The sequence below is a fragment of the Xenopus laevis genome, chromosome 3L, assembly GCF_017654675.1.
Source record: "Xenopus laevis strain J_2021 chromosome 3L, Xenopus_laevis_v10.1, whole genome shotgun sequence".
NCBI lineage: Eukaryota > Metazoa > Chordata > Amphibia > Anura > Pipidae > Xenopus > Xenopus laevis.
In genome coordinates this window covers 113,788,875-113,806,273 of record NC_054375.1, presented here as the reverse complement: position 1 = coordinate 113,806,273, position 17,399 = coordinate 113,788,875, and the positions used below count along the sequence as shown (strand labels likewise).

The 17,399-nt window shown below is 39.6% G+C and overlaps 1 protein-coding gene across 3 annotated transcripts in view; it reads right to left on the bottom strand.

Moving 5' to 3' along the window:
- The window catches only part of man2a2.L (mannosidase, alpha, class 2A, member 2 L homeolog), a 51,301-nt gene extending 35,545 nt beyond the window's left edge, over positions 1–15,756 (bottom strand). The window contains exon 1 of one of the 3 annotated variants that reach the window (XM_018250924.2): positions 15,382–15,756. The gene's annotated coding sequence lies outside the window, so the exon portion shown is untranslated. 3 annotated transcript variants of the gene reach the window in all.
- Positions 15,757–17,399: the final 1,643 nt, after the last annotated feature.

The window sequence follows — 17,399 nt, the reverse complement described above, 5'->3', positions numbered from 1 at the left end:
CCTATACTGCTGTGCAAGGCAGATGGATTGTGCAGAGGGGGAGGGGGGCTCAGAGAGTGAATAGGCTGCTATTAAGGATATATGCTTACCTTAAATGAGCCACGGCAGGAGTTCCCAGACTGTAGTGTAGGGATCCTTGGGGCATATAAGGAGGATTGAGCAACAGGATGAACCTGGCTATACCTCAGCCCTGTGTCCCGGCCAGCGCATCCTCTCTCTGTATGTCAGAGGGAGGGAATCAATGCTGGATGGTCAGTGCACAGCACAAGAGACCCCGGTGACATCCTCAAGTAATGGATCAGACTACTCAGTGTAGCTGTCCAGCTCCATATCATGTGAAGAATTGTAATGAAATAAAAATAAAAGAGCAAAATAAATAGTAAAATACTCCTGAATGCAGGAGACGGTCCTAACCTCCTGAGGACACAACGAAACTGGGTGTCTCTGCCTACAGAGGAGGGGTATAGCAGGAGGAGGAGGGGTCAAGTTTCTATTTTTTTATTGTGTCCTGCCTCCTATTGGTTCCAGCTATACCCCACTGTCCCTGTGTCCCCCAAGCAGACCTAGAGAAAAATACTACGAATATCGAAGTCAAAGTTTTTTGATCGGATTTGGCTATCCTGCAGTCAAAGTAAAATCGTTCGAATCGAACGATTCGAAGGATTTCAGCGATCGATCAAAGGACTTCTAAAGACTTAGAAGAAAAAACTTCGGCAGGTTTAAGATGATGAAGTATTAAATTCGACATTTTTTAAAGAGACAGTAGTTCGATTTTCGAAGTCAAACTTTTTTACTTGGAATCATTCGAATCGAAGTCGAATATGGGCTATTCGATGTTCAAAGTACCAAAAAATTACTTTGAAATTCGAAGTTTCACTCAAACCTTAGTAAATCTGCCCCAAAGTGTGTGGGAGGGTTGGCGTGCATTTAAACAAAAAATACAGGCCATACAGGCACATATATAATCATATGAATCAAGGTTTTGTATGATATTCGGTTCGTGTATGGTGGAAAACGAGGCGACGGATATCCGAAAAGTGGATATCGGCTAGGGTGGAAAATTATTATCCTGAACATCGGCAAAAATTAACGTGGAATAGTCAGAGGTATAATTCTTTTGTTTCTACCTGTATATCTGATGAATTAGCTTTTAATAACCAATGGTCCCAAGAAAGATCCTAATTGTAACGTGTATTCAGGGATTTTCAGATAGGACACCAGAAATACAAACTCTATGCTCTGCTGTTCTCCTCTCTTCTGATAGAGGAAAGAAGCTGGCCATAGTACCAATATTGAAAGCTGCATGGAGAGGTGAACAGGAAAGTCCACAGATGATTGGGCCCAAACTGCCCTAGTAAGACAGCTCCCTGTGATTTGTGAGTTAAATATGCAGTATGGAGATAAGTAGTGCAGTATTTTTTACCCAGTGCCACTCTAGGTACCAAACCTCAGTGCACCCCACTAGCTCATGTGCAGTATAACTATGTAATGTTCATGTGCGGAAGTTAAGTAATTGGTGTATGTATTAAGTTACTTCCACGTCTACCACAGGTCAGCCAGGTGCCCCTCACCCCCTCCTCCACTGCCGGATTTAGTTTGAAATTACCCAGCGGGCAATTTTAATCCCAAACCCTCAAGTACCTATATGGTAAATAAGGCCTTTGAGGTTAGGTGTAATGGGTTATTCTATCAAAAATAAGATGGTCCTCTTCCTTTACAGAGCCATGCTTTTACACACTACAATCAACAAATTTGAAAAATAAAACAAATTGCTTATGGAATGCCCAATGTAACCAAGCTGTGGAAATGGCTAACATGGGGCTTCAGACTATAGTTGGGTGAGTGGAAAATTAACTCAACCTGAAGGCCAGTTAGGGTGAGATTGAGGAGACCATTTGCTCTTCTAGACACACCTGAAGGTTCATCTTCATGGTTAGTGTGGGTGAATATGTATTTGCTGTCAAGAAAGAAATTCTTGAAACTATGGAGAAATACAAACATAGGATAACAATTTAAACAAAAGGAACAGGACTGAAAGAACAGTGCCTCGACAACAACAACAAAAAGGTAACATTTCAGTATACTATCCAAATTAATGATTTTGCTTGATTTGGGTGAGTAAGACAAATTTTATTTTGTATTTTTCCAAGAAAATAGTAATAATGGGAAGTTGGCAAACTGTCCTCATGTAAAGTGACACAATGTTTCCACCATGGAGGAACGTGTACTGGAAACCAAATTATGTTTCAATTGCAAAAAAGTAGCAATGTTCTGGCAAACTGCCCAGAACTACAATTGTATCAAGTGACCCAAACAGGGAATAGGATCGCAACAGAGATCAATACCTTCAGTGCAACACAGTTAAGTATAAGGGGAGACAGTGATTATATTCTTTATTTGTGCCCTTTGTGATTACAAACCTCCCCACAACATTGTTGTGAGTCTATAAGGTTGTGTTGGAAATGCTACTCCCTTCACTTACAATCTTTTTGGCTTCAGTAATTTATTGTAAGTTAAAGTGTGTATCAGTTCATATTATAAGTAATTTTAACAGTTACTCTTAAACAAAGCTAAAACGTGCCTGATGCGCATTTCGCTCCCTTGCCGAGAGCTTTAACAAAGGCCGTATATAAAACAATATTTAAAAAGAAATGGACACTTGCTTGATGCTTTTACATTACCTGTCTGATCCCCATGTTCCTCTATGAGGGGGCTGCCATATTTGTGCAATAAGCATCCATTAGCATTGGAAACTAACGGACAGGCTGAGAAGGAACAGTCAGGTTGGCAAAACAGTCAGGTTTAGGAAGTTCAAGTAACAATTTCTTACAAAAGCAGATCTATCAATGAAAACCGATCAGCATGACCTATAGATAAATGTTAATGCATTTTAATATATTGAAGAGTAGTTTTAGTGTTAGTAGCACTTTAATATACCTTTATTGCACAAAATCCATTGCAATCATACAAAGCTAAATGATCCTTCCTGTACTTTAATTTGGAAACTGAAGTTTCTCCTTTTTTGAGTGGAAATTATATAATTGGGGAGGTGCTGGTTTTTTTCTTTTGGGTTAAATTTTAATTCTCTGTTTGTATTTTTTCCATATATTTGGGGCTTAAAGGGATACTGTCATGGGAAAAAATTTTTTTCAAAATGAATCAGTTAATAGTGCTGCTCCAGCAGAATTCTGCACTGAAAGCCATTTCTCAAAAGAGCAAACAGATTTTTTTATATTCAATTTTGAAATCTGACATGCGGCTAGACATTTTGTCAATTTCCCAGCTGCCCCTGGTCATGTGACTTGTGCCTGCACTTCAGGAGAGAAATGCTTTCTGGCAGGCTGCTGTTTTTCCTTCTCAATGTAACTGAATGTGTCTCAGTGAGACATGGGTTTTTACTACTGAGTGCTGTTCTTAGATCTACCAGACAGCTGTTATCTTGTGTTAGGGAGCTGCTATCTGGTTACCTTCCCATTGTTCTTTTGTTTGGCTGCTGGGGGGGGGAAGGGAGGGGGTGATATCACTCCAACTTGCAGTACAGCAGTAAAGAGTGACTGAAGTTTATCAGAGCACAAGTCACATGACTTGGGGCAGCTGGGAAATTGACAATATGTCTAGCCCCATGTCAGATTTCAAAATTTAATATAAAAAACTCTGTTTGCTCTTTTGAGAAATGGATTTCAGTGCAGAATTCTGCTGGAGCAGCACTATTAACGGATTCATTTTGAAAAAAAAAAAATTATTGGAGGAGAACTAGTATAATCACTAGGGGGTGCAAAAAAGGTGGGCACCGCCTATGGATTATAATCGCTAACCTTCTGTAGAAGGTCATTAACCACAATCTTCCTCCTTGTCAGTCTCCTTTTCTCTGAGCCCAGACAGGTGCATGTGAGAAAGCTGGCCGTTTGTGTTAAAAGGGGTAGTTATAGAATGGCTAAATATTAAAAACGTTTTCAACTAGCCTTCATTTTTTCTTTTTTATAGGTCATGGCACCTTCACCAGGGGAAAAATTGGGCTTGAAGTTGTGAATCTTAGTACAGTATAAATTGGATGGCCACAGTCTAAACAGCCCTAACACAATTTGCAACATCTGTGAATTTGCTGAAGATGTACTGCAGAAAGGGAGCAATGGATTTATAAGTCATGAAATGAAAAGTTAAATCTTCCAGAATTGTACGGACGGCATGCTTCTGCATTTGTGCTAGAAGGATATTAATTGGAGTGGGCATAACAGATTAATTCAGGTTTACCGAGGATCAGTGTGTTCTCAGATTATTCCCATAAACTATACACTAGTTCTCCAATAAGTCTCTGTGCAATAATTGGAAGTGCAGATGTTCACAATATATTATGCCAAGTAGTCACATTGTGACAATTATCACCACTCCAGACTGGGCATGCTGACGCTAAATAGAAATTAAAAATATAGTTTATGCCTCACAACATATCCTTTTGGAGGTTTAACATGGAGATAGCCCAGCATGCCAGTTTTATCACCGCACACAAAACAGACGTTTGCTGTGGTTTCTTGGCTCATAATTATGTAACTTATCACATTTAGCATGTCTCGGTGGAAAACAGGAATTACTTTTCCAATATCCTCATGTAACTAATGGTGGCAGCAGATATTTACACAAGGTAGGAAATGCGTTTGCCCTTTCAGAATGTAAATTCTTATAGAAGCAGTCATTTCTGTTTGTTTGTGTCTATATACCTGCTGATCAACTGAGCAATTATCCGGCAATGTACATTCCACACACCACCCAGCAGCCAATGAGGATAAATTAAATATATACAGATGCAATTACAAGAACAAACAAGTATTTTGTATTTTGATAGCTCAAAATATTCATTTTGTTGTGAGTCATACCAATATATTCTGTGGCTAGGTTTTATATTTCTACACTAATTACACAAATACAAAGCAAATGTAGCCAGCTAATACAAAGACATACAGGTATGGGACCAGTTATGCAGAATGCTTGGGACCTGGGGTTTCCCGGATAATGGATCTTTCCGTAATCACCATACCTTAAGTCTACTAAAATATAATTTAAACATTGCATAAACCCAATAGGATTGTTTTGTCTCCAATAAGGATTAATTATATGTTGGGATCACGTACAGGTATGGGATCCGTTATCCGGAAACACGTCCAGAAAGCTCTGAATTATGGATTGGCTCCCATAGACTCCATTATAATAGAATAATCCAAATTTTTTAAAAATGATTTCCTTTTTCTCAGTAATAATAAAACAGTACCTTGTACTTGATCCCAACTAAGATATAATTAATCCTTATGGGAAGCAAACCCAACTTTTTGGGTTTGTTTAGTGTTTACATGATTTTTTTGTAGACTCAAGGTATGAAGATCCAAATTATGGAAAGATCAGTTATCCGGAAAACCTGACGTCCCAAGCATTCTGGATAACAGGGCCCATACCTGTACAAGGTACTGTTTTATTATTACAATGTAAAGGGAAATCTTTTTAAAAATTGTAAATATTTGATGAAAATGGGAGTCTGTGAGAGATGGTCTTTCTGAATAATAGGTTTCCAGATAACAGATCCCATACCTGTATTAATGCTATAAGCCCATTCACAATAGTAGATAAGATTCAATTTTAAAAACTATTTCCAGTTTGGTGACCAGTACTATTGGCAGAAGCAGGGTACATCAATGGGAGCTGCAGCTGCACCCTCTTTTGCCAACATAGTGGTACACAAACTAGAAAAATAATTTTTTTTGTATAATAAGATGTACTGTGAACACATAAGAGCATATTTCCAATTTGTGGATGACATCCTTGTATTGTGGTCTGAGTCTAAGGAAATGTTCCAGGAAATAATAGAGAAAGCTTATAACAGCCATAAGAGCATTAAGTTCACGTACAATGTATGGACATTTGTTCAAAGAAAATCCCTTTTTTCCTATAAAAGAGGCAGGTCAATTAAAGATAATTTATGCAGTTCTAATCTCAGGGCTAAGAGTAAGACAACAACATTTCTAAGTAAACCCAAATTGGGGGCTTTCCCCTGCTTAAACTGTGGGCTGTGTAACTCCATTATAAGGTGAAGAAGTGACACATCCCTTCAAATGCTTTAATATACCGGTAAGAACATATGCCCCCTGTGAAAGTACACATGTAGTATACCTAATTAAATGTCCCTGTGGGTATGCATATGTGGGGCAAACTACTAGGTCAGTAAGGGTCCGTATAGGAGAATATAAAGGCTATATAAGAAATTTTGACCCTAAAAAAAACGTTATGAATCGTTACTAGCCAAACCATTTTTTTTGGAGCTAAGCATCATATTTCGCAATTAAGATGAAGAGTCCTGGAAGTTGAACCACCCTCTAGAGGTGGGGATAGAGTTAAGCTGTTACTACAAAAAGAAAACAAATGGATAAGGCAGTTAGATACAATGCAACCAAAAGGGGTTTAATGACAAACTTAGTTACAAATGTTTCTTGTAATATTTCTAATGTATCCTTGTTTATGCAGGTCACAGAAATAGAAAGTGAATATTACAAAAGTGCAGAAATTTTCCTATTGAGTAAGTCTATATAAAATAATAGTGAGCGACATGTGAGGTTGACCCCTATTTTAGGGCAGGTATTCATTTGCAGTGTCCGTATGCTTTTACTTTTGATAGGCCCTGTGCAGTGTCTAAAGCAGAGATCCCCAACCTTTCTTTACCCGTGAGCCACATTTAAATGTAAAAAAAAGTTGGAGAGCAACACAGGCATGAAAAAAGTTCCTGGGGTGCCAATTATGGGCTGTGATTGACTATTGGTAGCCCCAATTGAGACAGACTACAGGAGGCTCTGTTTGGCAGTACATCTGTTTTTTTATGCAACCAAAACTTGCCCCCAGCCAGGAATTCAAAAATAAGCACCTGCTTCGAGGCCACTGGGCGCAACATCCAATGGGTTGATGAGCAACATGTTGCTCACGAGCCACTGGTTGGGGACCACTAGTCTAAAGTATATAATTGTATTTATTTTAACAGGGAACCAATTGGACTGTTCATTTATGGGACTCTTTCCACTTCATCACAATGGACTGAAAGTCAATGGTGATTTTATCACATGTAACTGCGGGATGGACTAATCCTGGTCATCACAGGCACCACCTGGTGCAACAAGGGGGTGTGGTTGTGTCGCTATTTAAAGTGTGTTAATTTGGTTTTCCATTTTCACTTGAAAAAAAGAGACTAGCTCCTGAAACATGTTGTGAGAATATGCACCAATAAAGGGTGATTGCAGACTAAAGGTGGCCATAAACGGTCAGATTAAAGCTGCCGATATCGGTCGATAATTGGGCAGATCAGTCAAATTAGATTTTTTTTCTACGATCCTGGACCGCATTGGCTAGTTGATGCGGTCCTGCAACCTGTCGTGCCCATTCGTAGCATTGTAATCCAATCTTTCAGATTCACCCGATATCGTCCAGCCGTTAGTGGGCATATCGGGTTACGATCCTCTCGTTTGGCGACCTTGCCAAATGAGCGGATCTGATAGTGTATGGCCACCTTAAGTACTGCTGACTCCTGGTCTGTTTCCAATTTATACAAATCATTGCAATTTTCATCCACATTATGGGCAATATTCAGTAAAATGTATTCACGGACATGAAGCATATACAGGCATCAGTATGTGAACTGTGGCTAGAGATATATGGTAAATGCATCTGGGCTCCAGGGCCTGAGGAGACCACATGGGCGCAAAGAATAGTGGATTTCAAATACTGAGCTGTAAACACTGTGTTTTTAGTAAATTTGAAGTATAATAACAGGAAACAAGCCCACATACAGGAATACAGAACACAGATAACTATAGACAATTACATGTGTTATGGTCACTGCCCCATAGAACTTATTTAATTTAATTATGCACATACATGGCCAAATACGGCTGATCTGTTTCTGTAGGCTACTGAAAATGAGAATGAACTGCAGCAATAAAAGCTCAACATAAAAATAAAACAACCACATTACAAGGAATAGCTCCAAGTAGAGTTCAGGTCTATATTTCGGGGTGCCTTTCTCTAAGGGGGTTTTTACTAAAACTCGAGTTTATCTTAAAGTTAACCTCCCATCCATAAATTGAACTCATTTATCAATAATTCTTCTCGGAACAGTCGGTAAGAAAAAAACATTGTGACAAATTAGTGCGTTGATTTTAATCGTACTACTTTTTAGATTGGACGCTCTAAAAAGTCGTCTTTATCAAATTGTCACAGTGAAAACTCGACTTTATCGGATGACAAACATCTTCAGGGATATCTGCCATTAACTTCTACGTGACCTCAACAGGTTTGAGATGGAGTATTTATGGATTCGGATTTTAGCAGGGTATATTAAATCTCTAAAAATTTTAGTTTTTATTCCTCTACAAATTAAAAAGTTTTCCCCCCCTTTAAAATTTAGAGTTTTAATAAATGGGCCCCTTAGTGTTATCATGCCCGTAGCTGTTGAGTATATGTCTGTGCATTTTGCTTACATTGTTGCCCTCCACTAATGCCCTGTAGGACTGATTGAGCCCTCTGAGAGCTCATTTTTCACATGCTATAGATACAGAAGGACATTTAAAGGGATTATTCTGTTTGAAGAGAAAAGCATATCCGGCTGCTTTCTGCTGTCAGCTCTTATAACTAGCAAAGATTGGAGAAAAACACCCAGGGGCACATTTATCATTGGAGGCATGGCACCCTTCAAAACAGTGTTTATTAATGCAGTTACACTGCTTGAGAAAATAGGGAGTGTACAATATCAAGGGATCAACAACACCTCAAATAACTTCTTATTTCCCCTCCCCCCGGATAATCCCTGATCAAAACATTGTGTTTTAATAAGAAAAAAATACTTTCGATCATGAACCGTCAGCAAACACAAGGCTAGCACTCTGATATGGAAGTGTATCACTTTGGCAGCTGCATCCAAGCTGTGTATAAGTACCCCTCCCAACATTCCAAGTCCCCTCTTCTCATGTAATATTATAGACAAATAGTTAAACACATAGTCATATAAAAAAAAGTTTGGGAACCCCTCTTAATTCTTTTTCAAAATAGCAACTTCCTTTTAATTTATAACATGCCTTATGGAAACAGTAGTATTTTAGCAGTGACATAAAGTTTATTGGATTAACAGAAAATATGCAATATGCATCATAAAGTTAGACAGGTGCATAAATTTGGGCAGCCCAACAGAGATATTACATCAATACTTAGTTGAGCCTCCTTTTGCAAATGTAACAGCCTCCTAAAGCCTTTGATGAGTGTCTGGATTCTGGATGGCGGTATTTTTGACCATTCGTCCATACAAAATCTCTCCAGTTGATGGCTACCGAGCATGGACAGCCTGCTTCAAATCATCCCATAGATTTTCCATGATATTCAAGTCGGGGGGCTGTGACGGCCATTCCAGAATATTGTACTTCTCCCTCTGCATAAATGCCTTTGTTAATTTCGAAGTGTGTTTAGGGTCATTGTCTTGTTAGAATATCTAACCCCTGCGTAACTTCAACTTTGTGACAGATGCTTGAACATTATCCTGAAGAATGTTGATATTGGGTTGATTTCATCCGACCCTCGACTTTAACAAGGGCCCTAGTCCCTGAACTAGCCACACTGCCCCACAGCATGATGGAACCTCCACCAAATTTGACAGTAGGTAGCAGGTGCTTTTCTTGGAATGCAGTGGTCTTCTTCCGTCATGCAAAGCGCTTTTTGTTATGATCAAATAACTCAAATTTTGTCTCATCTGTCCAAAGAACTTTGTACGATGTACAAATACACCATCTGCAGCAAGATGTTCTTGCAGGTCATCTTTGGGTTGTCTGTAACCATTTTCACAATCCTCCGCATATGCCGCTTCTGTATTTTTCTTGGCCTACCAGACCTGGGTTTTACAGCAACTGTGCCTGTGGCCTTCCATTTCCTGATTACATTACTTACAGTTTAAACCTTTTAGATAGCTTTTTGTAGCCTTCCCCTAAACCATGATACTGAACAATCTTTTTTTTTTTTCAGATCTTTTGAGATTTGCTTTGAGGATCTCATACTGTCACTCTTCAGAGGAGAGTCAAACAGAAGCACAACTTGCAATTGGTCACCTTAAAAAGCTTTTCTCATGATTGGACACACCTGCCCATGAAGTTCAAGGCTTAACGAGATAATCTGGGCAATTTGGCATTGCCAGTAATAAGTATTGAGCAGTTACATGCATTCAAATAATCAAAATTACAAGGGTACCAAAATTTCTGCACAGCCAGTTTTTCTTATTTGATTTAATTTGAACTGAATACTGCTTCACTAAAAATCTTTGTTCAGTATACACCCCAGTACTCAGACGTTCCTGGGAAATGAAAGACATACCACTGTTATCTTTTTTGTTGAAAGTTAAGTAGATTATTATGCAGGCTGAGAGGGGTTCCCAAACTTTTTCATATGACTGAAAAACTTACACCACAAGGTTTCTTCCATAAATGGACTACAATACCCAACTGAAAAATGAAAACGTTGCCCTCCAGTGTTCGGTGTTTTCCAATAGAGAAATGGCACTGCGCTACCTACTTGACTTATCCTAACCCTGCCCAAGCCAAAATTGAGGATATACAGCTGAAAAGATATTACAACAGTTAAGAAATGTGTCTGTGCAAAATCCATGGCACCAATCAAATGCATTAAAACTCATAGCCATCGCTGATGAAGGACAGTGCTTTGGGGCAGGGAAAAGACTTCAGGTTTATGTCCCACGCAAAACAAAGATGTGTCCCCAGTTCACACAGGTAAGTAAGGGGGAGGCAAAGTTTTAAAGGAACAGCAACCAAAAATATTTTTTCAAGCAATTAAAATATTATGTACCATTGTCCTGCATTGGTAAAATCAAAATTTTGTTTCAGAAACAAAACTATAGTTTATATTAAATAAAACTGCAGTGTATAAATGGAGGCAATTGAAATAGGGCTGACCACTGTAGAATGCCATTATATTTTATAGAGCTAATCTGCTATGTAACCTGAGCATTTTCTACCTTAAATGGCTGTACCCATTGCTACACAAACTCACTGTTCCATTCTTTGCTTGTACCAAGAAATATAATACTTCTATAACTCTTCAAAACAATCGTTCATTATCAATTTGAATGGGTATTGAATTTTAAATTGCAGTATTCGTACAGCCAATAGAGAATTAGGAAAGCCTCTCTCATGAGAGCAACAGAGACATCTGGTAGTTCAAACTAATGATGTACTAGAAGGCATATTGGGATTCACCAAATCCACTATTTTAGGATTCGGCAGAATCACAAATCCTTTGTGGAAGATTCACGAGTACCGAATGGAATCTAAACCCTAATTAGCATTTGTAAATTAGGGAAGAAGAAAACTTTTTACTTCCTTGTTTGTGCAACGAAAAGTCATGTGATTTTTTTGGATTCAGATTCGGTTCAGCTGAATCTGAATCCTCCTGAAAAAGGTGGAATCTTGGCTGATTACCCAACCCTGGATTCAGTGCATCCCTACTTATAAATAAAGGTGTGTATGCTCTTCCCATGCTTGACTGGGTTTCTGCCAGGTACTCTTATTTTGCCTTGTACTCCATAAGTGATTGAGGGCCACCAAATGTGTTTTAACCTGAACTAAATGACAGAATGAGGTCCTGCACTTCTTAGTGATTTGGTCAGTCAGTCTGAAGTCAATTGGTTTGGCAAGTGCAATGTGACCATCCAACTGTACTGCAGTTTATGTAGTGGATCTTCGACTGACATGCGGGGCCAAATCATGCTGATCCAATCACTGGTGTGGGAGCAAATAATATGATCATACTGCAGCCCTACAGGGACCCATTGGGTGGGGGACTGCATTAAGATTTCACCTTTAAACAAAAGTAAAACAGAAAATTATAGAATTTTGCACTGTTGAGGAGGCACATTTCTCCAGAACAATACTAAATAGGAAACAAGATGCTGTTAAATGGGCTTCTATCTCGTAGATACTTGTTAAGGCAAAGAGGCATGACTGCACAAGACAATTCTTAAATATTATCCTTGCCCAGTTCTATTTTTAAATCGGAAAAGTAGCCGATTGGCAGGTCCAAAGGGCAGCATGATACCAGCTCACTAGCAATATATGATAGCAATCCATTAAATATTTAAAGGAAAACCATTTAATTAATAACCTTTATCTTCCAGTATTCTCCCTTAAATGGCGTTTTTAGAGCGCCTCACTTATTGGAGGCATTTATAAAGCTTAAGTTAATAGTGGTTTCAGGACTATGGGATCTTGGCTGATTAACTGTGGAAACCCATTACAGTGCTGGAATAAAGTTCCTCTCTCCGGCTAATTAACCGTTCTTTCCATATTTATTACAATTAGGGTAAAATCTACAGGGCAAAACTGTGACTGTGCGAATTACTGGGCATGCCCTACTCCCAGCACCATGCAGAAGATCACCTGATCCATACATATACATTCAAACAGTATGTATAGTGTAGATGAGCAATATTCATCTGTGGGGGCCACAGAAAATACTGCTCAGAGCTGTGTGGCCACAAATGAGAAACGCTGGTGCAGAACTCTTACAACTGTGCTACGTAGGATTGTCTCTGCTGGTGAAGAAATGTCTGTGTCAGCTGCCTATTCTATAGGAAAAACACTCCTCCATGTACTTCCCACTGAATTCAATGGGAACTGCAGGAGGTGATCACAGTAGCATAGCTGGTTGTGTATATCAAACACATTCCATACAAATATTGACCATTATAGGAGGTCTAGACTATGTCATGTGTAATTAACCTTAGGCACCTGTTTTCCCTACAGCTTATTTCAGCCAGTATAAAAACCATTATGTGTATAGTAGGACAGCAGATTGGCATTGAACAATAATAACTGGATACAATGCAGTCTTACTTAACTAGTTAAAAAAATTCTTGTTTGAAATAGTGCAGCTAATCACAAAAAATAAAAAAAGTCTTTATTCCTGGTAAACAATCTGAAAACATTTGAACTGAAAAAAATAAAATAAAAAAAATTTGGAAGGTTAACAACCCCTTTAAAGCTAAACTTAAAATGAAATTTTAGTAGGTTATTGATGGGTTATGATATTTATATTTTTTTGCTGAAAATGCTATCTAGCTGGCAGGGTCTCTGACCACAGGATCTAAAAAGATTCAATCGACACACAGCGTTTTTTTTTTTTTTTAATAAATATGTTGATTAGTCTTCCACACTTCCAGTACTGAATTCTGGCACCCTATTCTGTACCTGTCACAGCGAGATCTCTGAAGGACAATGACCAACATTCAACATAAAGCAGGAAAAATGGCAATATACATGCAGAAAATGAGGTGAACCATGTCGAATGATGACAGTAACAATTCTTTACCAAATCACTTCAAAGAAAGGGCTTCACATACATAACTTTAAATATAATGTACTGTTAAACTGCCCTTGTACAGACTGTGTTCCTAATAAAGGTGCAGTACAGTTAAATACAGATCTAATCACTGAATGTAATAAAATGCACAAAACTTGCCCAGGGGCAGAAACCCACGCCAACCAATCATATGTTTGCTTTTAAACAGATGACCAATAGATTCTACTTGCTCATTGGTTGCTGTAGGTGATTAGACTGGTGATTGCACCTTTTAATACATATCCTCAGAATATTCCAGCCTTCGGGCCTGTGCATGGAACACAAACAACCTTCATGAACGATACCTAACTGGGTACACCACGAAAAGGGGGACAGATTTTGCTTGTTTAGACCAATATTTATGTTCCCCCAATCACGATGCTGATATTGGTTCAAATGGTGTCAAACAGTGTATATAGATATGTGCTTCAGGTAGCTGACGAATGAGAGTGAGGGGGTTGCAGTGTTACACAGCTGTCAGTATTGCACAAAGCTTTTGCAGTAACATGGACATGTGGCTGATAACAACCCATTGGAGACAGAATTGCCACTGATCAATCAAGTCACTATAAACTGCACTTCACTTAGGTCTGAATATTCATCACCTACCAGCTTCTGGGGGGAATAACTAAGCAAAATGAGGAGGGGGAAGACCATGGGCACTCAAGAAAAAAAAATGCAATGCTTGCCTTTGTAAAAAAAAAAAAAAGCAATCGTTTTATTACATCATCATTTGGAAGACGTACACGTTACTTGCACAAAAGCTCTTAATAATAGTCTAAGATAAAGTGTTTGTGGTTATGAAATGCATAGGGAACAAATTACAGTTACTTAAAAAAAAAAGGGTCTTTGTTATTCATACATACATGTTTGAGCAAAGACAGATTATCACAATATGAAGAGTCACAAATAACCAGAGCAGATGGTACCATTTGCAGCAGTTCTGAAATGATTTATGGCAGCACCCTAGTTCCCTGAAAACTCAGAAGGTTTTTAAAGCAATAGCTATGTCTCTTTTAAAAGAGAGCAGAATGTTTTAACGGTAACAAGGGAATGGGGGTCTTTTCATTCTATTATAGACTTTTTACAGCCCTCTAGCTGCATAAAGCAGAGTTGTGCAATCTGTGGTCCTGCAGGTATTTAGACTATAGGAGGAGTACCGGGATCTAAAACATCAGGAGGGCAGCAGGCTGGCAATTTATTGCACAAAATACAAATAATCATTAGCACAGGTGTATAGACGTGTGTACTGTATATACGTGTTCATGACGCTCACATGTTACACATGAGCAGGCTCCATTTGTAGGGACAGAAGCTAAAAGGTTACAATACAAAGATATGATTTTGGTACAGAAAGGCTTATATTTACATAGTTCGGCATTGTTGTGCAACAGAGAAGTCAGCACCTATGCAGCAAGGGGATCTTGGATCACTGGCAAAATGTTAGGCTATAAGAATATGATAGAGCTGCACAGAGCCAGTAAGAAGCCCACATAGCTGGCCCTGCTGGTCACTTTACCCAGCATGCTTTGGTGTGACAGGGCAGAAGGTACAGGCTGGCAGGTGAGTGGAGAGGAGAGAGGAGGGCAGCATTTATGTTAATGGTACAATGTGTGTGTAGTGGAGAAGAGAGATGTAACATTGGCTACCTGGCTTGCACAAGAGCAGGTAAATAGCCAACACTACAAACACAGGCGGCTAATCACTTGCCACACTATCTGCCAAGCCTTTGCCCACACACAATTCATACTGAGCAAGTGCAACTGGGTCCCTGCTGTGCAACAGATACGAGAACTGCGCTCCCCGTGCAAATGTGCCCCGTGTTGCTCCCCTTGTTCTGCTGCTCCACACAAGAAGAAGTGCCGCTAGCCACAACAATACTGTTACTAGTCACATAGGATATACACTATTCGCGAATTAGAGGTGCAGCGAGCACAATCATATGAATAGCATGCATCATACCTCTCAACGCTCCCGCCCTTCGCGGGACAGTTCCGATTTTCTTACCACAGCCCGCAATCCGGGACCGCTGCTTAAACGTCCCGTAGCCCCGTTATTATCCAGCTCCTTGGCTCCTGCAGGACAGCTAATCCCGATGTCACACAGCTCATCTCGCGAGACTGGGTATATACAGCGCAGTGACGCACAGGTAGCCGCCTTGTGGGAGTGACGAGCAGGGACGTTGAATACTGGGAACAGCCGCTACTCTGTGGCCACTGGGCACGTCAGGTTGCTTGAGCGCCTCTTACAATTATCTCCGCTCTGGTCCCAGTTGCTAGTTTTGTCAGAGAGGTTGTCTGTTCTGCCCTCAGCTTCCAGTCACACCTGTAATCAGGGCCGCCATTAGAAATCACGGGGCCGTACAACAACATTTTCGGGGCCACCTGGTCGCCCAAGCCCCGCCCACTCCACATCACAGTTAAAAGACCACACAGACATCAGCTAAAAAAGTAACCCCCACACACAAGTTATAAAAAGCTATTGATGGTTCGGCCCCCATATAAATTAAAAATTTAAATTGCAGCACTGCCCCCCTTCATGCCCGGGACACTTGTCCCCCCCCCATGGCAGCCCTGCCTGTAATTCATTTCTATATCTGTCGGTCACTTTCTTCTGGTTTCTAATACTACCTGCTGCCTCTTCTGACCAAAAAGGAAAGCGTTTTTGTGCTAACCAGGGCCCCCACCTTTTTTTTTTTTTAATTTTTGGGAGAAAAAAAGGGCTTATTTAGGAGAAGACAATGGGTCACTGCAATTTCCCATTAGCTCTTGCTATTAGTGGTTTACTGTGTATTAGCAGCAGTGCCTGTCAAATGTATTCATATTATTAATATTCATAGTTATTCACATGATCATTAACTATACATTTTCCCCCAAACTAGACCTTTTATCATGTAGGGACCCATAAGTGTAATGGCCCTTCTGGCTTTCCCTGTTCCTGGGTTAAAACCCATGTACTTTGGTACCTTATTTATACCAATTTTATTGGCCCTAGGTGGTGACCACTTCCTGCAGAACTATAACAAAGTGCTTTGCAGGGGGAGGTCCTTCCTCTTTGGCCTGCAGTAAATGATCTGGGCAGTTCAGGGTTGACAGGTTTCCAGCCAAATTGGACTACTAATTAAAAGCTAGGGTTGCCACCTGTTCGGTTTTGTTAGGTTTTTGTAAGGCCTGTTCGGGTCTGAACTTTCAGTTCGGTTTTCAACCTTATGAAACCTGAATAATAATCTGGCCAATTCTGTATATGAAAAGCATTTAAATACTCACCTTTCTTACTATTACTGGTACAAAAAAAAGCAAATCAATCAAAAATAATAATGTTTTTTTTCTAAATTAGCATTGCTGTATTTCAGAGCTTTCTGGATAAATGATTTCTTTTTTATTAGATCTCATACATGTAATTAAAGGATTGGGCTTAATCATCAAGCAGTATATAGCTAGAGATAGGGTTGCCACCTGTGTGGTTTTGAACTGGGCATCAACACTTTAAAACATTGCGAAAACTGGATAGAAATCCAGCCAGTTGCATATAACTTTGGTGTCATAACTCCACCAACATCATTGTGCCCACCTCTGATGTTATCATGCCTGTTCCTACATCACTGCCCCCCCCCCCCCGTGTTCGGGTTTAACCATCAGCAAAGATGGCAACCCTATTTTAAAGCCCAGGCGGGTTTTGAAAGTACAAACTAGCCAAGGTACGGACTTGGGCTACTTTTTGGGCCTTTGGCTGGTTTGTAATTTGGAAACCAGCCAAAGTTTTTTCTTGCCCTAATGTGCCAAGCCTGAGGTTCCAAATGCATGTTGGGTAATGTAGTTTTTGTTTAGTAATTTGCTAACTGCCAAGTTTAATGTAAGACTACAATACCCAGCATGCAATGGGACTGAATTGGGCCTTACTAGATTTTGAGCTTTGTACCCCCGTCTCTGTCCCTCTTTCTGGTGACTTTCCTTAATTTCAAACAATTTTGGGGCAAATAT